This window comes from Anas platyrhynchos, chromosome 21 (genome assembly GCF_047663525.1).
Source record: "Anas platyrhynchos isolate ZD024472 breed Pekin duck chromosome 21, IASCAAS_PekinDuck_T2T, whole genome shotgun sequence".
Classification (NCBI taxonomy): domain Eukaryota; kingdom Metazoa; phylum Chordata; class Aves; order Anseriformes; family Anatidae; genus Anas; species Anas platyrhynchos.
In genome coordinates, this window is record NC_092607.1 from 5,158,684 (window position 1) to 5,186,246 (window position 27,563).

The following is a 27,563-nucleotide window of genomic DNA, read 5'->3' on the forward strand; positions in this document are numbered from 1 at the left end:
ATGAGCAAGCAAAATAGCAGGGCAGATTATCACGGCCTGTCCACAATGCAGACAGCGAGAGATGGAGACAGCTAAGATTTCCCTTGGAACACCAGTGGGGCTCGCACAGCCAGTTACATGCTCCAGCCCATAAGCGATAGATCAATGACAAACTTGTCCTGGAGACCATTCATCCAGAGCAGAACAGACTGCCACCACGAAGACCAAGAATTCAGCAAACTTTGAAGTCAAATCGGTCTGTTCTAGAGAGGAAGCCAACAAGAGAGGGTATCTTCAACAAACAGAAATAACTTCCTCTGCCATTTTTGTGCTAATCCCTGTGAGACCGGATCCTAATCCTGAAGATCTATGGCATGGGTCAGGAGAACAGTTTGAGTTCTACATCCTAAATAACCCCCCTATCTGCGCAAGACAAATCTCAGGCACCCAACTCCTTTGGCTAAGGAGTGAGCTAGGATGAACATCAGGCTGCTCCCCGACGTGTTCTTTAAGGAGGGGACAAAGTGACACCCACACAGCCATCACGCAGAGTCACCTCTGTCTGGCATTTTGTCTGCCTTTCTAGGAACGAGGTCAACCCTGCTACTTGAGAGGGAATAATGAGTAGTGGATGAGGCTGGATCAAAGCCAACATGTTCTCCAGCTATCCGAATCCACCCTGATCTGTGCAACCTCTGCTCATTGTCCAGACACAAGCACTGTGTTACTAATGCCAAGCTACACTCACTCTCTCGTATGCTGCTCCTGCACTGCCAAGGATCCATGCACAGACAGTGGGTAAAGCTTAACATCAGGCCTACAGCATTTTAGTCACTCAAGTCGTTTACTATACCCACACAAGCAATGCCGTGAATCAGAACAAAACGCTGGAGTCATAAAAGCCACCTTGCAGTGCCAGTGCTGGAGGGGCCTGCTCACCAGCTCAGCTGGGAAATTCAGCCACCAGGCTCCAGTTCCCTCTGCACGACGTGGGAGAGCACCGGGGAAGTCATCAGTTCGCTCCCAGACAGCAGGCAGCCAAACTGAACGGGAAGCAGGGCTGTGAGGGGCTCTTACAGCACGGAGACGCCTGGCGCTGAAGCAGACACACGCTGATCCTACAGAGAGCATGGTCGATAACACGTCCTGCCCTCATACCCCAGAGCTCCCCAAACAATGCTTATGAAACTTCTTCCTATCTGCCACAATCGTTTTCCCATGCTGTCTTTCCAAGATCACTGCTGTCACCTACATTACGGCTGCTCACAGCGACATCAAAGCAACAGTTAAAACGCACTCAGGACAGAGGAGCTGTAAGGAGCCTCAGGGCTGCAAAGAAAGGCACCTAGCATTGCCTTCTGGGGCCTAAAACAGGCTGGTATTTTTCTTTTAATCTAAACCCCCTTGATTGATCTTACACAGAGGTCCAGCCTGACCTGGAAGCACCACGCAAGGATCTCCAAATGCATGCATGTGGCACGGGGTTGCCACCTCCCAGCGCCTTCCCAGAGCCTCAGCAGGGTTTCCTGCTGGGTTTTGACACCTGGGGCTCCTGAGGTCAAGTGATGTGAAGCTCTGAGGGTTTTTTACCTCAGTCTGTTGCTGGCCATCATGCTAAAATGGCTGCAGGAATGGATCTTGCATATATCTTTGAATAAATTGTAGAAAAAAGATCCCTGGAGAAGTTCAGGCAAAAAAAAAGGGGGGAGATAGAGGAGAAAAGTGCAACACTCAAATAGCACAGAATTAGTAGCCACGAGAGCACTTGTTATTTAGGGGAAATTTGTTGTCTTGGAACATAAAAGGGCAGAAAAAAAGCATGTAAGAGGTCTCTACTGAGAAAAAGAGGTTAATGAAAGGTATTTTTACTCTGGAAGTATGTGAAGTAGGAAATGTTGTTTGGCTCAACTTCTGAGTAGGTTATGCAGAATTATTACCTCCACATGTATAAAATTCCCCCCAAGGGGAATGGTGCAATTGCGAGGGGACAGCACAGACATGCAGGGTTCTGGCTGAAGTTTCGTACAGGGCTTTGAGCTCCCATTTTGCATCCTCCATAGGGACCCAGTCCTGCCAGCTAGCCTGCAGGAAGGCGAGACGCTGTTCCCAGGTGAGGATTCCCATCCCTCCTGAAATCACAGCTCATGTTTTTCTCCAAGGACAGGGCACAGGGGAGCGTGAGAAGCCCCTGAGCTGACACTGGGGTGGCCCCAGCTCAGCCCCACCAGGACCAACACAGCCTGGTGACACCATTTCATTCTCCACCTGTACGAGACAGGAGAAGCCGCTTTTCTCATCTCCAGAAACCTTTCCCAAGGGAGAACCTGGATGTGGATGCACACACCACCACCAGCGAGCTGGTGTACACTGCAGCGCAGATAGAAATTTTACCAAATTGCTTGGTCTGACATACTTTAATTCATTTAAACCAAATAACTCATGCTAAATTGCAGCCAAATCACACAGTATAGGAGACACTGCTGGCATCGGTAAGGGTGTAATTCCTATTCCAAGGGACAAATAAGATCCCACAGACTGCATCCAGCTTCGTATTCTTATGAAGTCTCAGGCTATGCTGAAGGAGCAGGAGATACCTTGCTTTAAACATCGTTTCAAGGATGGGCAGAACTACAAGTTGCCCACGGAGGAACAGGCTGGTTTCTGCAGGGTCATGTTTTATACATGATCCAGCACTGCAGTGTCTCTAGCACACTGCTTTGAAGAGTTATTGTTTATGAATTTGTTATTTTAATAAACTGGAGCCAGCAGGGAACACAGGATTTCCAGCTCTAATAGCATTCATATGATTTAGGTCAAAGCAATCCACACGCTCAGAGCCAAATCAAAGCACACCCCTGGCTGCGGGCTGCCGTACCGACGGGGAGAGCAGCAGCAGGACAGGCTGGAGCCTCTGGCCCAGCACACCACTTGAACTCACACTGCTGGTACCTGAGTGCCATGGGCCGACAGGGACAAACTCACTGAAGCACTGGAACCACACACGCACCTCCCAGACTGACCGTGAGGGCTCTGATTCTCTCCCACCCCAGTGGCAGGGACACATTCAGCTCCCACCGGGAAGCCGGCTTTGCGAGGCCGTGTGGCTGGGCAGGTGTAGTGGGTTTACATGGCAAGGTTTTGGTAGCAGGGGGCCATAGGGGTGGTTTCTGTGAGAAGGATCTAGAAGCTGCCCCATGTTTGGTAAGGGCCCCATTGTTTTCCAGAGCTGAGCCAATAAGCGATGTTGTTTTGCGCCTCTGTGAGAGCATATTTAAGACAGGGGAAAAAATGCTGCGCCACACAGCAGCTGGGAGAGTGAGAGGAGTGAGGAACGGCCTTGCAGGCGCCAAGGAGAGGGAGAGGTGCTCCAGGCGCCAGAGCAGAAGTCCCCTGCGGCCTGTGGTGAGGACCATGGTGAAGCAGGATGTCCCCCTGCAGCCCATGGAGTACCACGGTGGAGCAGGGTTCCACGCTGCAGCCCGTGGAGGAGACCACGGTGGAGCAGGTGGCCCTGCACCGACGGAGGCTGCCGCCTGTGGAAGACCCCTGCCGGAGCAGATTCCGGGCCGGACCTGTAGGCCGTGGAGAGGAGCCCACGCAGGAGCAGGTGACCTGGCAGGAGCTGCTGCCCGTGGGGGACCCAGGTTGGAGCAGTTTGCTCCTGAGGGATGGACCCCGTGGTACGGACCCATATCTGGAGCAGTTCTGCTGCCTGTGGGAAGCCCACGCCGGATCAGTTCGTCAAGGACTGCATCCCGTAGGTGGGACCCCACAGCACAGGGGACGAGAGTGACCGAGAAGGAGCGGCAGAGAAGAAGTGCTGTAGACTGACCATAACCCCCATTCCCCCGTTCCCTTGCGCTGCTCGGGGGGAGGAGGTGGAAGAGGGTGGATGAAGGGGAAGGTGCTTTTGGTTTCTTTCCTTTGTTTCTCACTTCTCTAGCTTGTTAGTAATCTTACTATCTCCTTATGCCGAGACTGTTTTGCCCGTTACAATAATTACTGCGTGATTTTCTCATCCTTATCTCAACCTTTGAGCCCTTTTCACATATTTTCTCCCCATTCCTCTTTGAGGAGGGGGAATGAGAGAACAGCTGTGGTGGAGCTCGGCTGCCCACTCAAGCGGAACCACAACAGCAGGGTACGGGACACCCGGCCCCTAGGGCAGGGCATTTCCCACCCAGCCCTGCGCAACCAGCTGCGGGTCTCACACTGCCCCAGCTGCTTCAAGCAGCGAGGGATCAGACAGAAAATAACTGCAGGAGGTTTACAAAGTCCTTGCACAGCTGCCGGGGGCATGCTGCGAGGCTGGTGGCATCGGTCACCCCAGGGAGCAGGAGCAGAGCTCTGCAGGCCTGTGACACCCCAGGACCTCAGCGGTCCTTGCCCCCCACATGAGATGTCACGCTTGGTTGCCAGGGAAGCTCCTGTGCCAGCCCTGGACTGCAATTTCCTTTTAATTATAAGGAGGGAGAGCATGAAGGGGCCGAAGCCCAACCAACACAGCAGCTACAAGCACACCTGATGCAGAGCTGCCTGCCCCAAGCTGTGAGCGTGACAGCAGCAAGGGACAGAGTTTTTGGAAGTGTTGCTATACCGAAAGCTACGTTTTCCAACACTTGAACTTCATCACTTTTAGCAGTTGAGACCTTCAAGCCAGAAGTCTTTGCTAGGGAAAGCCAACCTGAAGATCTGTGGGCAAAGCAACGGTCACTCGCCCACGACTAGAAGTCCTGATGAACGAGCAAGACTAACAAAACCTGCTCTCCTCCAGACTCTGGGGCTATCAGCATCAGAACTCAGCCTTACCCCAATCATCTCCAATCTAACTTTGAAGTTACACAAAAATAATAAAGGCTTTTTGAGCTGCTGGAAGGCTCAGCCAAGCTCACTCCCCTTCATGGGAGTGCCATTTATAACAAAGTTATAACATTTATAACAATGGGCAAGCTTCATCCGAACTACTCTCAAATGACATTTATTGCCACAAAACTGTTCAAGTTCACTGGTTTCAGCCAAAACCACCATTTCATTTCCTATGTAGATGCAGAGCAGGAAACAGCCTTCTTTACTCTCTTTCTTACAGTCAGAAAACAAGGATTTTACACGCTGCGTTTAGAACCAAGTCAGGTGAAAATTGCAAAACACTTCAGCGTCTCTATTTGCTTTGTAACCAGAATAGCTGAGAGACACCTGACAGCTCTGGGGACTCCACTTCTGTGCTCATGCATAAACCAGAGACAACAGCATGGCAAGATTTGTGCACGGCTCTGATCCCTGCCTTTATTTTTAAACTGGCACTGTCACCACTGCATCTCAGTTCACCTTCTGCCCGAAACAAATTGAACAGATTTCCCAGAGGGTCTCCTGACTCACCAATGCATTTTCCTTTTAAAGGTCAAAAAAATATGTAGTGACAATAGGGATTTCATTAGTTTCCTCTTAGCTTCTGTTGGTCAGCAGGGACTTAAGCAAAAATTGGTTGCACTCGGGAGCTTCCACAACAATGCGCAGTTCATATTATATAGGATAAAGGGAAAGAGCAGTTGTAGGATACATCTCACCCTTTGATTGCCAGCTGAGCACAGCGAGAGAGCACTTAGCAAAGCGGACTCTCCAGCAGAGATGTCAGTCCTGAGACATCTCCACACGCTCAGTTCACATATGTACACACCCAGAATAGGATTCCAGCCAGAATTCCTGCACAGGACATACAAAAATTTTGCTCCAATTTCCCTTTAAATGCTCCATCACTCCTCTTTTCCAAGCAACTTTAAACAATTCCACGTATTCCAGAGCTCATCTCCCGTGCTGGTGGCCTGGCACAACTCCTACCCAACCTCTAAGACCAATACTCCTAAATCCATGACTCTATGACAGCCAAGTCCGCCGAGAGCTCCCCACCTCCTGATATTTACTGTTCAGTCGCAAGGATCTGCTCACCGCTGAGGCCTCCAAGCGCTGGGTACTCATCCAGCTGCTTCAGAGTGCAGAACTTCATATTCGGTTTCGAGACCCTCAGGAGCCTGCAGTGCTTGTAGGCGCTTGTCATCTGCTGAAGGAAGGAACAACAGGTGCAGCCCTTCTTCCATTTCAAGTGTTTCTTGATAGTATTGTAGAGCAAGCAGATCAGCTTTAATACTAGAAATATCTCCCACACTGCACCGGATTGCAAGGATATTCATATATCCACCTTCATCTACACTGATCCTTGTCTGCTACTAGTTCAATTGTGATTGCTCACAGGCTCATCTCATCTGGGAAACGTAACTCAGGGAGCAGAGTCTCCACAGAGAGAGCCTTGCAAAGCTCCCTCTTCAGCTGTAAAATAAACACTACATCCCCTACGTGTCTGTTTTTAAGGGATGCTTGGAGTCCCGTGGTGTCACACCTCCAGGTTCTCCTTCCACAAAGCTAGGAGTATCCTGCTTTGGGAAACAAAGTTCTTGCATCCTTCACATGCCTTCAAGACAAAAACTGCCAACCATGCAAAAAACAACCAGGTGGGTTTAGGTCCCCTACTGCGTGGACCAGTCAAACTATGATCAGAGGACAAAGCTCCAGCTGGGACATCAGCAGCAGCCATGGCTTTGATACCTACTGATTTAACACTAGGACAGCATCTTCCTTGGGACCACACACATCTGCCTCTGACCTGTGTCCATCGAAGCAAAAAGGAGACTCAGCTGTTTTAAAGGGCGCTAGACCGGGTTCCTCACATGCTTCTGCTAGAAAAGCTGCTTGTTTTCAACTCAATTTATCCTCCACCAACACAGCCTGAGTGAGAAAAGGTCAAGAAATACCAGAACGAGATTGGCTGGGGGGAGAGCAAGGCGGAAGGAGAGTGATTTGTGTTTTAATAACCCCTGCTGTAGAAACACAAGCTTCAGAGGTCGGGAAACAGGCTCTTTATTCAGAGCAAAGCAAGAGGCACCTGCTAGACACACAGCGCAGAAACATTTAGTATTTTGAACCGTAAGGCTAATCTGATACGACGCTCCGTCATCCCTCGGTGCACAGCTTGCATTAATCTTTCAGCGGCGAGGCTCTGTCCCAGACCCGCAGCACGTGCCGAAGAGCACGCACCTCGCCCACAGCCCTGCCGGGGCTCTGCCCTCGAGCACAGCCCCGCCGGGGCTGGCACAGCGCTCCCCCCTCGCCGCAGAAAGGACGCGCTGTCAGGTTCGGTCTTGGCAAAGCAGCCAACACGCATCTGACCTACATAGAGCGCACAGATGCGAGCAGACACGCACGGCGCTCCCCGGGTTTTTAAGCAAAAAAAAAATAAAAAAAATTAAGCGCCACCTGCTTGGCCTGGAAAGCCACGTGAAAAAGAGGCGGCCGCACAGAGAGAGGTTTCACCGGGTTTCAAGCTGGAGCTTGGTACCGCCATCTCCCTCTTAATACACCTCAGTGGATGTTTTTCGTGATTGAGCTATCTGTTGTACCGAGACTGGAAGCACTGAGCAAGTCAGCTGTGAGGAGTGCCGCACACCCCCAGCTGCACTGACGACCACCTCAAAAACCCCTTCGGCCATCGAGCACCGCACAGAGCCCAGGTTCTGTCCTGGAGCTCCCATCCCTGACCATGCACGAGGACGTCACCCACCAAGCGACGTGCCCGGCCCCAGGGCAGTGCCTGGGTGACCCTTTGGAAGGCTCATTGTGTTAGGCGCCTGTTTCTGGACCAGTTTAATCTGGAGGTAAGAAGCAGATAAGCAGATGCAGCAGCACAAAACAAAATTAAGGCCACCCAGACAGAGCTGCCACATTCCTACGCCGGGAGGGCTTACAGCAGAGGTCACCTCCTCGCCAGCCACCGCCAAGGCTCGCAGAAATGACTGTACGCTCCTGGGCCAAGCGAAATGTCACACGCCAAGCATTGCTGAGACTCCCATCCCCTGCGGGGTGAGGGGGGAGGCTGGGCTGGGGCAGGCAGAGCACCCCCACCCCCCCCCCAGGTCAGGCTCTGGAGGCAGGGGTGCAGAAGGAGGGCTGAGAGAGCCCCACAGACCCCGATAGGCTGAACCATGAGTACGGGGCCTGGCGCTGCTCCCAGCCCTGCCACCGCCACAGTCTGTCCATGTACGTGCTCCCCCGTCCGCATGTGCTTAGAGCATAAATTCTGGAGCCACGGCTGCTGGTTATAGGCACAGATCTTCAGGCGCTGTTGTACTGTGTGGTAGGACACCTACACAAGGCCTCCAGACCACTGGTATCTGCTCAGTTCCCCTCCAGGAAGGGAAAAGAACCACATGGGGTCGGGTTTTTTTGGGGGGGAGGGTGGCAGGGAACCTTACCAGTTGCTTCCTGGTCTCCTTTATTCCTACTGGATGACCTCAAGTAGAAATAAAGTTCAAGGAATAAACTAGAACAAGCAGACTAATCAGTTCGCATTTATTTCATCAGCTGGTCTTTAGTCTACTTGCTAGAGACTTCCCTTGCTCATGACAGTGAGGCTCTGGAGGCAAAATGAAGAGAGAAATTTTAGGGTCAGAAAAAAACAGACTTACTGCCTGCTGCCATCTGGAATTTTAAAAGCCAGCCCCCAGAAGCAGAAGTCCTCGCTGTGTTCAGGCACCTCCCCAGCATCAGCCTGCTTCTGGCAGGACAGGGCACCACCACAGGGCCTGCGCTTCCAGAAGTGTTTTCTCCTCAGACATCTATTTACCAGATCTAACACTGCTTTCCATCGTGGCACATTCCCATCGTTGTCCCGGGTCACAGACACACTTGGCAATACCACCCTTCTCTCATGACCACAATAAAATAAGAAGCAGATCTGTATTTATCACATTGCATGGGCTGCTGCATTTCATCCCAAGACACGACAAGTTCCCAACCTGAGCAGCTTGGCAGGACACAAAGCTTATCCCACCCCCTTTTTTTGGGGGCTTCTGGAGAAAAGGCTTTGAGTAATCACACACTGTGTACTCCCTACACATGCTAAAGATCAGCAACCCAGCTGTGAAGACTTGGGGCAAACTATAAATCACCCGCACTCCTCGGTGGGCCAGAGCCTCCGACTTGCAAAGCCATAATTCCACGCACCGCTCCCCCACAACAAGCTGTAACAGATAGACGTTTACACTATACATAGGGCTAAAATCTATCAATTCTGAGGTCATGAGCACAGTGTTTTTCCCTCTTGCAAATCAGTACTTGAACAGACATGTATCATCAGCAAGAAGCACAAAAAAAGTGCAGAGCGATACGACATCTGCAAATTGGAATGATAATAAAAGCAATGAATGCAGAGGAAAGCCTGAAACACCACTTCACAAGCTGCCCTCCTCGGCTGCTCAGGCTGTCAAACCCACCCCTCTGCTCCGAGCTGTCCAGAAGCTCCTCTCGCTGTCATTTTGAGACACGGGATGGGAGCAAAGATGAGCATGCACCTGCATGACAAGTCAGCAACGCGCTCCCTCCAGCTGAGGTCAGGGAAGACGCTATGAGAAAAAAAAAGTACCCGTGTGCACAAAGTAGCCACCACAAGCAGGCTACACAATGATTAATTAAATCTTGTTTCTGTTCAGCTGTAGCTTCTGGGCTTTTCCACACTGAATTAGCCCCCTCTACCATCTTCTGTTTTTTACAGCACACCTTGCTGTGGCGGGACGTTTCACCCCAGCCCACCACACGTGTGGCAGGGCTCGAGAGAGAAAGGAAGGCAGGGGCTGGAAATTCTCCAGACAATAAACAAAGCAGCCCACGCTGCCGGGAACGCAGCGCCCTGGGGCAGCACGGAGCAGCAGCAGCAGCCCCATCACTGCCACAAGCGAGGAGCCAAGGACATGGACGTGGGACCCAGCCCAGCAGCTGGAGCACCAGCAGGTTTTGCTGTGAAATAAAGAAGCGCTGTGGCCTTCTGCTTTCCCCCAGCCACTGCTGCTTTTCAGATTTACAGGTTTAGAGGCTGTTCTGGAAGGGGAACTCAGGAGAGGCTGGAGCAGCGCACAGAGCAGCAGCACTGCCTGGCTTATACTTGGGCTGAAAGCACCTCGTTCACCAGGAGTATGTACACAGCCTGTACACAGCCTGTTCGCTCGGAGAGATGAGGCAATTTAAGACAGGTTTTGTAGCATTTGCCAACAAAAGATGAAGGACTATCTGGGTGAACAGCGTTCACGTCCATCTTCAAAGTGATGAGCTGCCAAAAACAAACACGCAAACAGGGCCCAGGAGCAGGGGTAAAAGCTGAAAAATAAATTGCTTTTTTTCCTATGCAAACAGAAGGCAGCTAATAGCTTGGTGCACGGAGGCTGAGCCCTCTCCGCTCGTCGTACAAGCAGGGCAAGAGACCGTGTTTAATTTCTTCCTCACAATAACTTTAATTAAAAACATCTAAGCCCTTCCTATCCCTCTCCTACCACAAGGTGTGGTTCTGCTCACAGGAGGTATTAGCAAACCCTGGCTTATTAACGCACCCTCCCTGAAAACGCTGTTTGTACCGCAGTAAAACGGCTGGGGAGCCCATCTGCAGGCAAGCACTCTGCTCCTAATTACGAGCCAAGAAGTCCAGTGCCTACTTCTGATGTACATCCATTGCAACAGTCATTCCCCATGTGCCTGTGAAGCTGTTCTCCAGTATTAGCTTCACAGGGCATCCTTCAGCAGACTTCACCTTCAGAAGCTTCTCTTCACCAGCCTGTGCCCCGTGGGTGCTGAGATAACTACTGGAGGTAAAACACGCACCCTGGCTGCACGAGATGAGCTGCACCAGAGCTCCTCCAGGAGTTTTATAGGCACAGAAGTTTCCAAACCAGCTCTACATTCTCACTCCTCTTGTGATGTAATCTGCGGTGAGAGCTCCTGTGCCTGCATGGAAACTCGCTGCAAGGGTGTGGGGAGGTGGCGAGAACACACCGGACCTTCCAAGCCATCCCCAGTGCAGCTGGGACACACACAGGCCAAAGCTTCACTGCCCTGCTTAAATGAGCGAGCACAAATCACGCAGCAGAGCAAGCCTGGTAGCAAGAGCAAAGAGAATGAAGCCTCATTTGCTGGAGAGGCTCAGAAGGATTTTCACAGAGCTTACAGCTCTCACCAGCCCTTGACAGCAGCCCTGCAGCACCTTCCTCTGCAAGGTGCCCATCCCTGGGCACTGGGACATGCGGCTGGGGCTGCAGCACCGTGCTCTGGGGCACCTGAGCACGGCTGGGAGCCGCCGAGGGTCGAGGGGGCCCCGCTCCCCGGGGAAGCTGCCCCGTGCCTGGCACCCAACACCCGCAGCGTGCTTCCCCTGACCCAGAGGGATGCTTGCTGCCACACAGTCCCACACAGCCAAGGGCCAAATGCTGGCACTGGACAGCCCTCGCTTCTCCAAGGCACTCGGCTTCATCTACAAGCTGCGGTCAAACAGAGCCCTCGCCACGGCACCTGCACCATGCAGCTGGCAGAAGCAGCAGGTCCCATGTCCTAAAGCAGCATTTTCCCCCTCACAAATGCTCCTAGAGCATCCTTCCAGAAGAATTCGCTAAAGGCAGGATAAAAGCATGAGGTTTAAGCAGTCTTGTAAAGGCACTGGGAGCCCAGGTGAGGGGCACCAGCTTCCCATCCCTACCTTGTGTCCGCTCCAGTCTGCTCCCCAGCTCAGCAATCCGCGCACCGATACAGATTACACTGCTGATCTCCTCCCAGCTCCCACAGCAAGCGGCCACTGCCCTCATTTCATCAAAATATCTTTTCTTGGCAGAACTGCCACCCGTATTTCCACACCCTGCTGCCACCAGAAGGCAGGCCCCGCGCAGAGGGCTGTCCTCCCCCGGGGGTGGCGGGCACAGCGGGAGGACACCGCAGGGGACACACGGCTCCAGCCAGTCTGTCCGTCCCCCAGCCTGCAGCAGCAGCCAGAAGACAAGTTCATATTCTTTCCTACCATGGCCACATTTGTCAAAACACAACCTGCTTGCAAAAGCCCCAGAGGAACCACGTCCCACCTCCCACTGCTCCGTGCCATCCCACCGGGCAGCCGACGCCGCAGACTTCACCTGGGAATTGCTGCGTTCATGCGGCTGCAGCCCGGAGGCACCCATGCCATTCACCTCATTCCTCTTCTCTACGAACATACTGGCACCGCGTTTCTATTTTAAAAACTGACTTTTCAGATCAAAAAAAAAAAAAAAAAGAAAAAAAAAGACTGTTGTGCAACATGACTGGTAGAGGCTGCAAACGGATACGTTCAGTGAAGGAAGCGCTCTGCTGCAGATGTGGGAACGCTGCTGGAGCCTGGCACCCTGCCTGTTAGCACAGGCCCCCCAGAATCAGTGGGGGAACCTGCCCCACAAAGCCAAGGCTGAGTCCTGCCTCATGCATGGCTTTCTACACATTGCAAAGGTTTATTTTAAAAAAGTGTATTCCCGTGAGGTGCTGCAAGAGCAGGACCCACCCTCTCCCGTGGAAGCAGCAGCTGCCTTTCCAGCAGAGCTGGTGCACCCACTCCGGGCCCTCCCACGCAGGAAGATCCGAGCGCCCTCAGTGAGGGGAGCAAACAGGACTGTTTGTGTTGAACAGTGCCACACGAGAGCCAAAAGATGACTCACACCGCCCGTATTGCCTTTCCCTGGGCATCCAGAACAAAGCAAGGCAGGGCAACAGAAGTCGGAGGGTGAGGTTAATTCCCACAGTGTCTCCTCTAGCTTTGGACCACGTTAACAGGGTAAATGCTGCTTCCTTAAGGTTTCCCAAAGACAAAACCTGTTCTCATTTTACTTGGGGAAAAATAAGTCGTCATCGACACTGGCAGTGCTTCTTAAACGAGAGGGACCTCGCTGAGAGCTTGCAGAACTACAGATTGCAGGCAGTGTGCTTTCCCACATCCAGGCTGGGGCATCCTCCGTGGTACCCTCCGCATAGCTTCTGCTGTTTGCCTGCAGCCCAGCAACCCTGGGATGCCAACTGCAATTGCTTTCAGCTGCAAGGAACACCACTAGCCACAAGAAAAGCGTAAGACCTCCCATTAGCATGCATACTTCTCGTTTCCATGCAAACTGTGGATTTCCTAGGATGTGCACAGAAAAGCAGTCTTTGCCCATTGTTACCAGCCTTTGCCTTGAAAATTCCAGTATTTCAGATGCAAAACCGGAGAGTTGCATGCAGGTGTTAATTCCCCAGAACAGGGCTTTTGTGTCAATCTCTGCCCCGGTGTCACCTCCACTCTGCCTTTTGTAAAGTACATACAATTAATTTTATAACCGAGATGCAGCTGCAGACACCTGACCTGCTAATTAAATACACACTCACAGAGGAAAAGCACTAAAGAACATTACTCACTTGAATTGAGCTGAAACAGGTAGACGGGGACTGGTGGCAAAAATAAAAATAGCCCCTGTTCACACTCCTGCGAGGAAGGCAGCAGCGTTTTGTGCACAACAGCAAAATCAACTTAAACACAAATGACAACTTCTGAAAGCCTCTGCTTTGGATTCATCCTTGACATTTTTCTAGGCCAGCTGGAAAACAAAAGCTTTGTCTTCTTAAAATGCAATTGCCTGAGGCACCTCTGAAAAAAGTGCCATAACTCAGGTCTGAAAAATGCCTCCTGGGTTTCAGATTCTCCTAAGAGCCTCTTTGCTGTTCAGCTTGATTCAGATCAGAGTTCACGCTGATTCCCCACATCAGCAGGAACTCTGCAGATTTAGCCTTGGCTACAAACACAGGTATGAAAAATAAAACCTAAACGCGTGCTTTACGCGGTATAATAAAAATTGTACAGTTATATAAAAAAATAATAAAAAAACTCGTTATCGATCGGAATGATTCCTCCCTCCCTCCCTGTTCACCAGCAGGTTCCTGGATTTCTAAGCAATCCCCGGTAACCGTTTATTCTGAAGTTACCCCCGTTCAGTCTGTTTCTTCCTAGCGTGTTTCCCAGGCATTTTTAACCTTTCCATCGCAAACCTCAGCCCACGACCTGAAGGGATCGTACCTTGACCCGAGGTTTAACCCCTCGCTTCTCCCCCAGCCCCCCCTGTCCCAGTAACTGGCAGCAAAGCCTTCACGTCCCTGCCGAACCCCGAGCCGGGCAGGACGGTAACTCAGCGGGAAGGGAAAACACCCGCAGCCCCTTCTAGGCTCAGCACCGTCCTTCCCACACGCGGGCAGCCCGGCGGTACCTGCTGCAGCATCCCCCAAATTTCCCCCCGATCCCGGGCACGGCAAACCCAGGGCGCTCCGCGGCTCCCCCGGGAGCGCTCGGGACGGGCGCGGCGGCTCTGCCGGGACGCGCTCGGGGCCGGGTTTGGGGCAGGATCGGTCCCAGGGCTCATCCCGGGGGGGCTCAGACCTCTCTGCACGGCCCCAGCCAGCCGCACGGAGCGGGGGTCCGCGAGCACCGGGGCTCCCCGGGACCCCCCTCCTGCCACGGAGCCGCCCCCGAGCCCGGCCCCGGCCCCTCCGGACGGGAGCGGGAGGCGCCAGCCCCGGGAGGCTCCCCCCTGCCGCTGCTTCGCCCCGGGGCACCGGGGGGCAGCGCGGAGCCCGGGCCGAGCCCCGGCAGCGCCCAGCTCCCTCCCGCCGCGCCTCCCGGCGATTCCCGTGAAACGCAGGCTTAAGGGAAAAAACCCCAAATGAGAGAGTAAAAAGAAACGACCACGGGCCAAAAGGAATTAACGCGGGGGGAGGCTTAAAGGAGGGGAGAAAAAAAGCGGAGCCCACCGGGAGCCCGACTCACGCTCAGCGCCACGCCGGCTCCGGCCGCTCCCGGGCACGCCGCGCCCCGCAGCACCCGCGGGCGGCGGAGCCCCGCCCCTCCCTGCAGGCCCCGCCCCTCCCCAGAGGCCCCGCCCCTCTTCGCCAAAACCACGCCCCCCTTCTCCCCCGCCCCGCCCCTCCCGCCGACCGTACCACAGCGGCGCGGCGGGGGGGGGCGCTGAGCAACGCCAGCCTCTGCTGCCCGCCCTGCCCCGCCTCTCCCCGCTCCGCCACCACGGTGCTGCTCCGATCGCGACAGAGCCGCGCTGTCGGGACACGGCAGAGGGAAAGCGGCGCTCGCCCCGCGCCGCCACCTCCGCCCTCCCGCTCTCTCCCCCCCGCAGACAGCGAGATGGGAGAGTCCGGCGGGAGGGGCGGGAGCGGCGCTGAGGGGAGGCGGTGGCTGAGGCGGGGCTGAGCAGCGGCGCCTCCCCCGGCAGCCGCGCGGCCCCGAGTCCCGCCTGGCCTCGGCTGTTAGAGCGCGGCGGGGCCCCTGGGAGCGGGCACCGGGCCCGCTGAGCCCCCGAGCAGTGTCCCCAAGCACCACAGCCCCGCCCCACACAGCCCCGGGGACGGGGACCCCACCGCCGCCCCGTGAGGCGCTGCCTCGCGTCACCGCCCCTGGCGTGACGGGGCTGGCGCCTCAGCCCCGCTCGCCCCCCGGGAGAAGAGGCGGGCAGCGGCCTCCTGCCGCGCCGTGTGGGCGTTCAAATGCTCGATTCCGCTTAAATGTGGGAAAAAAGTTGGCGGTGAGGGTGACGGAGCGCTGGGACGGGCTGCCCAGGGGGCTGTGGGGTCTCCTCTCATCCCAACCCCGCCTGGGCGCCTCCCTGTGTGACCCGCTCTGGGTTCAGCACCGCCCGGTGTCGGGGCGTTCAGCTTTTAGACCAAAACTCACCACACAAAAAGCCCCCGTAACATCTTTAAGCTTCTGCAAAAGCAGGTGCTGTTCGTACTAGTCCAGAGTTAAGTTTGCATCCAAACCAGCTTTACCCCATTTTTCTTTAAAGTCCTGTTTATTGTTGCTTTCCAATCACTTTAAAGTCTAAGGGGGGGCAGCAGTACAAAAACATCTTTCATTATTTACTAAGGACAAACGATGTAGGGGTTCTGGAGGAGAATGGAAAGTACACATCCTTTCCTGCACTTAAAACAATTATTTCTTACTAATAACCCTGCAGAAAGGTGTCCCACGGAGAGCTGCAGGTTGGATGCTTTTGAAGTTAAGCCTCTTGATCACAAAAAGAATTGCTCTTCCCTGTGACGTTCCTAAGCAAAGATCCTGGGAAATGTTTTGGATTGTCACTTTTATTTTTTTAAAAGATGTAGGTCTTTGTTTGGGGGGCTGTCCCTGTCATGGGGTGGAAAAGTAACGTAGGGGTAATTACAGAAGTTGAGGCCTCTCATGAGGAAAAAGAAAAGCTACAGCACAGCAAAGCAAACCCACAGCAGATCTGGGAAGAGGATCGAGGATCCACAGAACCCCAGGAGAGTTCAGGTTGGCAGGGACCCTGGAGGGCTCAGCTGGGTGTCTCTGGACTTACCCCAGTTTAGCACCATGTCACGAGCTGTGCCAGACGTGGCTGGTACGTGCCAGGGAGCCTCCCTTTCCTCCAGCCCATGCACACCCTGCTCAGTGGCAACCATACTCTCGAGCACCTGCAAACTCCTCTTTGGTATTCCCTGCAATCTGTTGCATTTTATCTCCTCCTTAGGTTATCACTAGGGCTGTTACGACACATCCCTGGAAGACTGCTGAGAAACACTCCTTGTAAATGGCCTCCAGGTAGGGCACAACCCACCCTGACCCCTTTGGAGCCCAAGCACCCAGCTCATTTCTCAGTGCTGTACAAAGCCCCCACCCAGCCCCAGGTTGGATGCCAGGATGCTGTAGGAGACTGTGTCAAAATCATCGCTGGCCCCAAGGTGGCAAGTCCTCCTGTGAGACCTTTCTTCAGCTCCTAATTGGACAGTGGTTCCCTGGAAAGGAGGCAACTGTTCCTGTTTATCAGCACAGATTGCTTGCCCAGGACACTGAGTGTCTGGTTATGAACCTTTCAGACATTTAACCCTCCCACCCCTTTCTTCCCATAGCCCTGATTTCAATCTCCTACATTTGATTCTTGTGCTGGGAGATAGAGAAATGCCAGTGCTTTGCTTTCCTTCCCTTTTTTCTCTGTTTTTAATGAATTTTTCATTTTGTTCCACCAGTACAGAAAGAATAACAATGAAGCAACAGTGTCAACACAGAAAAAAAAATTCTCCAAAGTCACACTGTGGCCAATCTGAAGAAACAGTAATAGATTTTATGAATCCCACTAAAGAGAATAGTTAGTGGAGGAGGCTAGGGGTGCATCTCAAAAGGTCCTAAGTTATTTGTACTTTCCACACCATGAAGCCCTGCTATAAGCAGCTGTTTGAAGAAAGAACAAAAATGATCATTCTGCAAAAGGGGATTTCTAATAAAAGAGGAACAAAAATATACATGTGCTTTATGATGTTTAAAAAGAAAACAGTTTGCCTAAAAAGGCAGCTCTTTCCTGCTTGCTCTGGGTGCCGGGATGGATGCTTGCAGGGGCCGAGGATCACAGCTGGACTGAATGGGCTTTGGATTTTGTCTACACTCGCAGTCCTGCTGTAGTCACGCTTCACAGAGTCTGCCCTAGTGACGGGTATGCCTCCAAGTGTGAACAAGGTTCTCTTTTTATATGTCTTTTATTTTTTATTTTTTTTTCCAGGAGGCGTTAACACCAATTTATGAGCTCAGTGGGATGACAGAGATGGGTGAGCAGCACTGACCTTGGAACTTACCGCTGTCAGATTTCTTTTTCCACCCCGTCTCAAAGTCACTCTAAAAGCAATAAAAGGATGTCAGAAGGGGGGAGCTGGGGCTCATCCAACTTTGTGTTAACAGAGAAAAACTCTGCGGACACAGACGCAAAAAGCAGATGACTCTTGCATGGCCCTGCTATATGCACACAGCTGCCCTCATGGGGAAGGGACACACATTTTGGGTCAGTCCAGCACAATGCTGCTGCCATGAGTGCAGGACGCCCGTGCAATATGGCATTATTACTGGCATTATTTTTTGTTCCTGTGTACACACCGTGTATATCCTAGTGTTTTTCCTTCCAGGAACTGTACACTACATGCGGCTGAAGATGGTCTGAAAACAAAACCTGTGCTTATTTTTATGTTTTCTTACTGTCGTCAAAGATACGCTCTTAAACAGTTGCTCCACCTCACACACGACGTGCACCAACTCATAAGGTGTGAACGTGAGAGCAGGAACAGGATTCTCTCTAAAAAGAAAGAGAAACAATTAACATGGTGGGGAGTGGGGAGCAAATAATATTACTTCCAAGGATCATTCAAAATGAATCTCTTTGCCTGGACTTTGGAGGTTAAACAATTGAGCTGAGAACATTTCCTTCTCAAAAACATAACACAAGGTGCTTTTTGGCCCAGAAATGCTGCTCAGCTCTGATACTGGTAACTGTTTATGAGTGAAGGTGACTGGTTTAAAGGGTTGTGCCGAGGGAAGAAAGCAGTGGCACATGGCAAACTCCTGCCCAGGTCTCACTACTCCTCCCCTGGATGCTGTCTGGGCACAAGCACCAATAAATCTGTGACCAGGATGGGTATCAGCAGCATTTCTGGGACTGACATTTCCCATGTTTGGTTCAAGTGCCTGACAAATGACAGGGCATAGAAGCGCACGAACAGTAATGACTAAATCTTTTCTTAATAGTCTTTCATTATTAACTGTCTCCGGATTTATTCATCACTCAGTGCAGGAGAGAGCAAGCCAGACACGATGCTGGTGTGAACCCAGGCGAAGTTTCTGACTTTACTGGAGCTGTCTGATTTCCATCAGTGCAAATCTGACCTTGCTGTTTGCTTCTCTTTCATTGCCTTCACTGCCTGCAGAGGAACACTGCCCAGATGATGCTCTCACCTCCTGCTGGCTCATGGCTGCCCGGTCCCTCTCTGTCCCTCTGCACTGCCCCAGGCTGCTCTGGAGAAAAGAGGGGCACCAGTGCTCTCTGGTCAGTAGCTAGGAAAGAAGAGCATTGAGGTGCTGGATAATCCCCATCAGTGTGCTGCCCTCAGCCTTTTCCATGCTCTAGGAAAGGAATGTGAATATGCTGGATGAGGCTTTATTTTCCAGCACTTTAAAGTGAGAAATCAGAAATTTTGGTGGCAGTGGATAAAAGAGGAGGAACCTGACAGCGGAGGTAGGGTGCTAAAACCTATGGCCAGCAATCCCACTAACTGCAAATGCCCGTGCTGATGCTTTGCAAACTGGTACAGCAGCAAGGAGACAGCAGTACGGAGCAGCTGAGGGCAATATACGTCTGCCCCAGTGCAAAACCCAGCACCCCCAGGCAGCACCTCACAAACTATGAGATTCTTGCACCCACTTGAAGTGTGGGATCGCTTTTCTGGGTGGACCTTAGTTTATTTTTCCCTTAGCACTTCTCCTTAAAAAGGACAGCTTCTGCTGAAGTTCCCACCCTGGAGTTCCCTTTCTTAGTTGGACCACGTCCACTTCTCAGAGACCTGCTGTCATTTGGTGCCCAGCTGGAATCCCACTGAAATGCTTTAATTAAAATGGACATTAAGAGCTCACTTTTTCAAGCCAAAGAACATTAGGAGGAATTTAAATGAAGAGGTTTTTAAATCTATGGCATTTGTTCTAATGAGAAAACACTTTCTAATCCTGAGTGTTTCCTAATTCAAAACAGATTGCAAAGGCTGTAAGTGAAAACAATTTTTTTTATAAAAAAAAAGAAAAAAAAAAAAGTCCTGTAATTAGTAGACCTAACTGGCAAATAAGATTCATTTTTTCCCTACAGCTTCCACATCAGCTTGAAAGCAGGCAGTGAAAAGCAATGTGTGGGTGCGCCCACACATGTATGCATTTTCTCTTAGGACAGGTAACAGAACTCACAGAAATTGCCATCACATCAATCCCAGCATCAGAGGAGGAAACTATTATGCAGGATGCAGAGCTCTCCTGGTCCACATAATGAAAGGCGTATTGCTGCCGCTGTATGCTGAATGCTGAGGAAGAGCAGGGAAACAATCTGTTTGCAACAGAGGAAAAACACTTCCAGTAATTTGTTGGAGCAGGACTACTTTCATCTGAAAACACCAAGATAATGAAATGTAAAATAACAGCAGAAAGAAAAGTGTGAGACCTCAAATGATGGTGACTTGGGGATCAAGTAAACCATTTCAGTGTTGTTACAGAGATGCTAGGGAGGTGAAATACAATCCCTCTCTTCATGGTCTATTTTTTAAATCATAGTCCTTCCCTTGTTCTGTTCATTTTTATTATTATTTTTTGGTTTGTTTTTTGTTTTGTCAGCCTGCTGTATTTTCTGACCTTCTAGGGCTGGGGCCCATCTCCCTCTTGTTCATTTCAGTGCTTAGCACAGCACTGAATGGATTTTGTTGATGACAGAGTACCGAGAATAAACAATAGGAGTAAACTATTTTTGGTAGCTTGCAAATACTAAGGGAAGGAGAGAAGGCAAGCAACCAACCTACTTACTTGGGAAAACTGTTGTCTGCTTATTTTTCTGTACATTTCACAAATGAAAATCCCGAGCAGGGGAAGCTGAGGCGACCTGCCTCTCCCTTGGCTGCCTTTTATCTGTGTATTTCGACCTCAGCATAAAGCAGTAAGGCAGAAAACCTGCTGGATACTTACTACTATATGGGGAACACCAGTCATCCATGGTCCATAAGGACTTTCTCCTTTTCCCTAGGAATGAAATACTTGAATGTACCAGCAGAAATCCTTAAAATATCATAAATTAATCAGTTCTCCCAGACTCTGCTATGCTGGGACAGCAAACTCACATTGTGACAGCTTGTCCTGTTCTCTCCTGTGGGTCCTCACTTCCACGTTTTAATGCCCTGTGACCAGAGGCAATGCAGGGCTGTTTCACGTGCAGCACATCTCCTCTGCGCTATAGCCTGGGGATTTCGGAATGAAGGCAAAGTGTTCTGGGGTACTCAGCGAGGAGAGATGCATCAGCCTGAATCCAGCTTCCCACCTCCTTCAGATTTTGCAGAAGCTGGCTCCAGATTTAATTCCCTGGCAGTCTTATTTCTCTAATGGCAAAACCAAAAGTCTGGATCTGAAAAGCAACATCCTGAAGCCTGGATGAGGTGTGAAGTTTGTGGCAGGTATCCACCTTTGGTTCAATGCACAATGTTACCTTCATTAACAAAGAAAGCAGTTGCATACAGTATTACCCAGGCCTGGCTGGATGTTGCTATTGAATGGATGTCAGTGCCAGTGGCTCAGACGGACTGCCCTTCTGTTGCTTCTGGCTGGTTTGGTGTAAATTCACTAGCATAAAAGGCAGAGATGTTCCCAGAAACACCTACTTTTAAGTGTGTATCTGTAACTTTCGTAAAGTGGCTCTGAATTCATCCTACTGAGTATTCACTTTGGAAATATGGAACATGTTACCTGCAAGTCCAATTAAAACAACTTTGGTTTTAAAATTTGGATACTCAGACACCTTTTTTAAAGAACAATCTTTTGTTGGCTTAAATGGGTAAGAATTAACAAATTTCAAGGGACTGATACTCATTTACGACAACCAATGACTCAACCTAGATCTTACTCAGTAAATCGCCTCAAATACTGTGGAAAAAAGATGGAACTGTTCTGGAACATCTGCAAAGAAAGAGACAGAAAAAGTGTCTCCTAATTCAGTAGGAATTAATTCACTGGAAGTATGGGGCTCCTTAATTTTTGGATGCCCAATCAAGTACCTCCAGTCATTTGACAGCTTTGAAAATAGATCTCTTAACCCTGACTGTCCCCTCTGAAAGCCCATCTACACCCCCAGGCAGCTCTACTGCTCTTCTTCCAATGTCCTCCCCCTGCCCCTTTGACTTTGTCACCATGGTTGGATGCTCTCACTCCTGACCTGTTGGGCAGGAAGACTGCAGAGCCCCAAGGGTCTAACTCAGGTCTCCACCCTGTAAGTGAGCCTGCAGTTGCCTCCTGATCCCGTTGAGAAGATAATGATGCACTCATGAGCCCCGATGGGACCAAGGCAATGCTGTAAAGGCTGCCAATTTCAAGCCTGTTCCCAAACAGGTAGCAGGGTATTTCACCAGCAAATGCCTAGGAAGACAGATTGGGTGAAGGCTCAGTAGGTGGTCACAGGAAAGATTTAAGGATCTAAGCTTTGAATTTCTGCCCCACGTTTCTCATCCCAGTCTGCTCCAGCCCTGCACCTGAGCACAAGGAGGGGGCAGTTTGTGCCAGACCAGCGCCAGGTTGAGGAACACAGACCTGGCCTCTGCTTCTCAGATTTAACCAGTGACAGTTTGCAGCCACGTGGCACAAAACAAGGTTAGACCTGAGTTTGGACCCAGGCCCGTGCTGGCAATGCCATGAGGTGTGCGGCAGACGTCAGCAGCAGCCTGTTTTTTCCTAGCACTTGGCTCGTGCAGGACCTGCTCTTACAGGTTTAAACTTACCTCCCTGAAAAGAACAGAACTGAGAAACTGAAAAAGAACACAGCTAGAATTTACTTCAAGGAGAGGGTAACCAAGAGAAGGTCTTTAGGCTGGCATCGTGGTGGCCCCTTCTGGTTAATCTGGCTTTTAAAAGATGTCTTGTTTCCTGCAGAGGCTGCAGGCTTTACCTCAGTTGTGCTGCAGCTTTCGGCCCCCAGTGCTGGGATCACTTGCCCACCACAGCCAGGTGCCTCCTGACATAATGTCAGGGGTCCCTACAGCCCCCCCACCCCCCCCGGCCCTTCTCCAGGCTTCGGGTCCTTTGAGGGCTTGGCTCTGCACATGCTCTCACCTCTTGCAGCCCTTTAAAATGTCCCGTGGTAGCACCTGGTGCTGAACAGGGCTGGCTTCCTGAGGGCTGAATGGCACGTCCCAGCCTGGCTGGTCCCCCTGTGGGTAGATAAGAACCGATCTGAACAAACTGATTTCTTATCAGTTTGGGGTCCGATTCCACACCCGTGCTACTGCCTGATGCTTTCCTTTGGAAGCTGCCTTGCGGAAGCTGTGGGGACAGCTCATGAGTTGCCTTACTCTAAGCAAATAAGGGTGGCAGAACTAGGTCTGCTGAAAGGAAGACGTAAATGAAATTCACCTTCCAGCGCTCACTGCAAGTGAGGCTGATCTGCATTTCTTATACCAGGCGGAGGCTACAGCTCAGATGCTAATTTTATCTTGCTGGCTTTGTAGCATCCTTGATCTTCAAGAGAATTCAAAATAACATGTACCAAGTGTATAACTAAGTCGTTTTAAAGATGTAACTGCAAAGTGCATAGCGCTGCTCAAGGGGAAAGAGCCGCTGTGCTAAACGCGGGGTATGAAATCAGATCACACGGACAGCCTGAACAAACAGACTCTTTTAGGGGTTATCCTCACAACTGGGCTGTTAGGGGAGACCTCGCTCTCCATCTGCCCTACAAACCCACCCACAATGGTAGCGTATAACAAGGCTGAGCCTCTTAACGGGCTGGGACAACACGATCCCTTTGCCGTGCAGACGCAGGGTGGTTGCCTGTCAGAGCCGCTTTATGCTACATCGGACACGGCTGTTGCCAGAGACCCTCCCCACCCTGAGTGTAAATACCTGGTGCCAAGTGCTGCGGGGTGGGTGGGGTGCTCCTCGCCCTTTGAAGATGGGCAGCACCCCTGTGATGGGCCAGCAAACCCAGGGGAACCAGCCGGTCCCACTGCTGTGTGCTGGCTGGGGGCGCACTCAGAGGGAAAGCACCAGCCCAGGGGAGGTGGGTCTGGAGAGCTTTAAGCCCTGCCAGCAGCTTGTCGATGCAGCTCCTGTGATCAAAGCTTGGGCTTTTCTCCCCTGCGGAGCCCCAGGCAAGGCAGGATTTTAGCATGAGCTGTAAGGCTTGATGCTCAGGTCCCAGGAGGAGCGTCAGACCTGTGCAACGCTGCCTGTATAAACTTCTGCTGCAGTGGTTTTCCAGGCTGTCTGGAAACAGCACGGGCTGGCAGAGCAGGGCCAGAAAGCAGGCAGAAGCCAGGCGGAAGGCAGAGGACCCCATACAGCGAGTGGTGCCTATGTTACAACCAAGATCCCAAAGAGCACGAAGGCAGTAGGAAAGACAGAAGAGGGTGAACAGGCAAGGCGCCCAGGCACCGTGCCAGCTACCTCGCTGCCTACACGGATGCCCAGCACCACTCTGGCTGCAGGGGTGGGGTTTGGGATAATGCAGACACCTTCCTGAGGCTGTGGGCAGACCCAGCCAGGCAGCTGCTCTCAGCGGTGTGAGCAAATAATCCTGCTCACCCCATGGGGCCGCGCAATTTAACGGTTACAAAACCGGCGTGGATGCCAACATCACAGCCTACCAAAACATCACCAGCTCTGCTGCTCATTCAATGCTGCTGGCCCCACCGCGTTTTGTGAGCACGATGGCAGTTACTGGAAGGAATGGGACCTGATTAACCTCACCTCCAACGTCAGGTCACAGATGAGATGGTGAAGAGCCTGGACACGCTGCACACAACAGGCGTGGTTCCAACCCCCTTCTCTGGGACTGCTGCTGCTCTCCTGGGATCCCCCCCGAATTATTTCCTCAAGCTGTCCCACGCAGAGCTTTCTGGCAGGGAGGAAAGAGAAGATTCCCAATGTAACAAGGAAATGCTGTTCTGGGGGGCAGTCAGAGAGAGACACATTTTTTTCTTACTCTGCTCCACATTCACCTCCATGCTTATTTTTGAGGGTATTTGGCCATCTTCCTTCCTTCTTAGCCAACACTGCCATCTCACAGCCTTATCAAACATAAATGCTGGGTCATGGACACATCCAAGGAGCTGTGTCCTCCTGAAGATGGAGGTGAGGAAGGATCCGACCTGGCAGCACTGACACCTAATCCCCACACCTGCAGAGCCGAGCTGCACCTGGGGACATCTGCCGCACACAGGGAACCAGGATGCTTGCCAGCGGAGTTGGACTTTGCCCTGTCTGTAAAATGAAAACAAGGGACTGGAAAGGCTACTGAATTGAAAATGAGAAAGGAGCTGCATTTGGTTTGCTCAGTTTTTACAGTGCTTGGAACAAGAGAGGGGAGAGCCAGCTATCCTCTTTCCGAGCTGCTCCTGCCTCCCCCACAACCCGCTGCCCTCTGAGCCTCTGCACGTCAAGGGGGCACGCTGCACACAACGGGGCTGGGAGCTGCAGAACTTCTCTTTTTGAGCTCACTTGCACCCAAAGTCCTTCCTCTGGTCTGTCAGTTCCTTCACAAAGCAGTTCCCTTATTTTCAGAGCAGTTGTTTGTTCCCATTCCTAATGAATCATACTGCTCACTTGTAAACAAGAACCTTATTAGCTCCACAAGCATGCGTTTGTTTCTATTTATACCTTTTCCATATCAATATTTGAAAGCACACTGCCCTATGCTGAATTCTTTCCCTTTTTCCCTCCCTGCTGCCTTTTCCGTCTTTTTTTTTCTTCCCTTTTTGTCCACAGTTTGCCCTCTCCCAGGTTTATCCATGCCAATAAAATCAACTGTAGATTTACTGTCTCCTTTGTTGCCTTGAATTAAATAATTGTCAACTTCCATTCATGTTCATTGAAACGGGATCTTCGTATCCCTGCTTAGGTGCTAGTCCTTTGCGTTCATTAGAAATTGGTGGGAACTGAATGTACAAATCCTCCAGGCAGATCTCAGAAGGTCTCCTGTGCACCTTGCTTTGGAGAAAGCCACACGCCTGCTTGTTTATTGGATGCTTCTGTACCTTGTATTTTAAATTCTGGTCTTAGTAGTCCAGGGAATCAGTGTTTTGGGGCTTAAATACATGAAAACAAGGTACTGCTTCCCTTCTCCCATCAGCTGTATCCAGGGACAAGACTTCAGTTTCCTTTATCGGGGGTGCTAGGAATAGCTTTGTAATGTAAATAGGCACTTATGGTATTTCAAACAAGCACCTGCTTCATCACACTGCCTAATGAGAGCATGGAGAGAAATGCAGTGAAAGCAAAGGAAGGTAAGACTACTATTTAAGCTAATTAACAGCGAATTAAATTAAACTGACACACACATATATTTTGGGCTCCTGCATCTAAGGAGAGAGAGTGCTGCAGAGATTTCATTATTCACATTTCTCATCATCTATTTTTTCCCCAACATCTACCTACCCAATTACCTGGGGAAGGAAGAAGGAGAAAGACACTAAGGCCAATAAGATAATTCTCATTTACATAATAATTTTTCTGCATTGTGTTTAATAGTCTGTGAGTAACTGTAGAAGAATATATAGTCCATTCTTTAAAAAGCTCCAATGCACTAATTGAAATTAAATTACATGGAACTCAGTCTCTGTCTTCTGTTCATTGGGAGATAATATGCAAGCCCCAGTTTTATGTGTTATTATTAATATTGATAGATGAACCACAGTACTCACCACAGAACCGCTTCCCAGATGTTTTTCCCCTTCCTTCAACTGTAGGTGAGATGAGAATGATGTTTTTCCCCATTAAAATATCTCATTTGATGCGCCCAGGATTGTGATCCTTTAGCATTCAAGACAGTCATCACTGCAGGTAGCAGTGCCTATTTGCAGCATTAACACTGGGTAATGCAACTGCATTCTTTTCTCCCATTATTTTGCATACGTTATAGCTCAATTAATCTGTCAGGGTGACATTTCCATCACAAACAAAGATTTTAAAGAGAATTTAACACTAAATTGGCAGGCCTGGAAAGCGAATTCTGATGTTAGGATCCTCGGAAGAAGTAAAACATCAAGACACTTCCCCTGCCTCGCAGCAGTCACACGAGGTGCTGGTGCTTGCGGGAGGTTTGGGCTCTGTGGCAGCTCGCTCCTTGCCTTCACTCCGAGGCTGTTAACAAGGGAGCCAATTAGTGCCAGTTGTTATGGGAGCACTTTTTCCACCAGGAACTGGACTGAAACCTTTAATTCATTTTGCATGAAATGTTCAAGCATGGAAAAATCCACAAATTCTGAGGTTTTATGGTATCTCCATAGATTCTATTCTTTAGAAGGTGTCTTGCCCTTTTAATGGTGAAGCTAATTTTCTGTAACTAAATGCCAAGCTTCCCTGAACTACCTGAGCTGAAGTAGCCCCTTTCTCTCCCTGGTGATGCTGGGACCTTGGAATAACAAGGTGCCAAAGCTGCCGTGGTGGTTTCACACTGACGGGCAGCCGTGCTCCACCACAGCACTCCCTCCCTGCCCCTCCTCAGCAAAACAGAGAGAGAAAAGATGAAAAAACCTCGTGGGCTGAGATAAGGACAAGGAGATTGCTCACCAGTTGCCATCAGGTAGTAAAACAGACTCAGCAGAGGGAGATTAACGTAAAGTATTGCCTGTTGGTAGCAGACCAGAGCAGTGAGAACTCAAAGCAAGCTAAAAATGCCTTCCCCCCATCCACCCTCTTCTATGTCCTTCCCCTGAGCAGGGGAATGGGCAATGGGGGCTGTGGCCAGTCCCTAACACTTCGTCTCCGCTGCTCCTTCTCGGTCCCTCCCTGCCCCTGCTCCCCGTGGGGTCCCTCCCATGGATGCCGTCCTTCCCCAACTGACCCCATGTGGGCTGCCCACAGGCAGCAGCTCCTCAAGAACTGCTCCCACACGGCTCTGTCCCACAGGGTCCATCCCCCAGTCCCAACCTGCTCCAGCACGGGTCCCCCACGGGCGGCAGCTGCCCCCAGACCCCTGCTCCTGCCTGGGCTCCTCTCCACGGGCTGCAGCTTGGAGATCTGCTCCGTGGGGGACCCACGGGCTGCTCCACCAGGGGCTTCTCCTTCTGCCCTGGCACCTGGAGCCCCTCCTGCCCTCCTGCACTGACCTTGGGGGCTGCAGAGATGGGTCTCTGCATTTCCTTCACCGTCTCCAACCCAC

The 27,563-nt window shown here is 51.2% G+C and overlaps 1 protein-coding gene and 1 long non-coding RNA gene across 5 annotated transcripts in view; both read right to left on the reverse strand.

The window, feature by feature from the left end:
• Positions 1-14,764, reverse strand: part of RALY (RALY heterogeneous nuclear ribonucleoprotein) — a 116,807-nt gene extending 102,043 nt beyond the window's left edge. The window contains exon 1 of one of the 4 annotated variants that reach the window (XM_038166238.2): positions 14,651-14,764. The gene's annotated coding sequence lies outside the window, so the exon portion shown is untranslated. Of the gene's footprint in view, positions 1-14,634 lie in introns of all 4 variants that reach the window. The other 3 variants (XM_038166237.2, XM_038166240.2, XM_038166239.2) reach the window with 3 other exon arrangements.
• A 3,217-nt stretch (positions 14,765-17,981) lies between these two features.
• Positions 17,982-24,606, reverse strand: LOC139999233 (uncharacterized). Its single transcript, XR_011804546.1, has 6 exons — positions 24,403-24,606; positions 24,152-24,299; positions 20,542-22,614; positions 20,390-20,443; positions 19,625-19,760; positions 17,982-18,727 (listed from the first exon to the last, which is right to left on the reverse strand). It is a non-coding gene; the product is annotated as an uncharacterized lncRNA (long non-coding RNA).
• Positions 24,607-27,563: the final 2,957 nt, after the last annotated feature.